The sequence below is a fragment of the Galeopterus variegatus genome, unplaced genomic scaffold, assembly GCF_000696425.1.
Source record: "Galeopterus variegatus unplaced genomic scaffold, G_variegatus-3.0.2 Scaffold2384, whole genome shotgun sequence".
NCBI lineage: Eukaryota > Metazoa > Chordata > Mammalia > Dermoptera > Cynocephalidae > Galeopterus > Galeopterus variegatus.
Window position 1 is genome coordinate 291083 of NW_007728495.1, and position 1089 is coordinate 292171.

The window sequence follows — 1089 nt, forward strand, 5'->3', positions numbered from 1 at the left end:
CCTGAAAAAAGAATATTAAAATAAATGCCTCATTTTTGTAATAAAAATACAAAAGATAAAAAAAAAAGTTAAAAAACGTCACAAAAGTTAAAAACAAATAATTTTCTTGAAAGTAAGTCATGGAATTGTAAGATAATTTATAAGCATAAAATTTTGCTACTATTATTTTGATAAAAACTGCTGAAAGGTGTTAGTTTTACAATAAAGGAAGTTAATAAGCAGAAGGAATCAATAAAAGAGACCAATTAAATATAATTAATGTCCTTGTTATAAGAGGAATATTAGCTCTAAGCATTAATTTCAAGTGCATCAAATTCTATAATATGAGATCTTGTTTGAAAAATTCCGGTTACTACTCCTTAGGATTTTTCTTTATCAAGGAATAGATGTGTTGTGGTGTCCGTAATAGATTTTAAATGCATTAAATTGGATTCAACTTATTGTGATATTGTCTTAATACACTTTTTAATAATCAGTTCTGTGAGACTGGTAATTGAGTAACTTTGTACATTTTAAATCATACTTCCTGGGTCTATTAGAATGAAGTGAAAATACTATTTATCGTGTATCTACTATATTCCATTCTTTATTCTCAGAACTTTCATATATTTCTTATTTTCAATTTCATACTTTATAATCCTTATGATTTGAGTTATTAGCATCCTTTCAGAAGTAGAGACGGAGACTCAGAAAATCTAAGTAACTTGCTAAAAGTCACCTAAGAAGTAAATGGACAATAAAACCATGAACATCTTCACCCATTGAGAAGAGGGAAGACAGGACGGAGCTGAGAAATGGTAGCTAATTCAATCGGTTTGAAACATTTTATAGGCAATATTATCAGCTGTGAAGAAGTAGAAAAATTAACTAGCCAATTAAAAGACAAAAAGCCAAATGCTAACCTAGCAATAGTCTCTGCCCTTGTGCATCACACATTCACATGCATGTGCATAGCCACTTCCACACTTTAGAACTTTTAGATGAGGTGTGAACTTTCCATCCCAGCAAATGAAGATTCACATAAGCTGTGCTGGTGAGTGTTGGAGACCGAATGTGTTTCATTAGAGCACAGGTTAAAATGAATGTTTC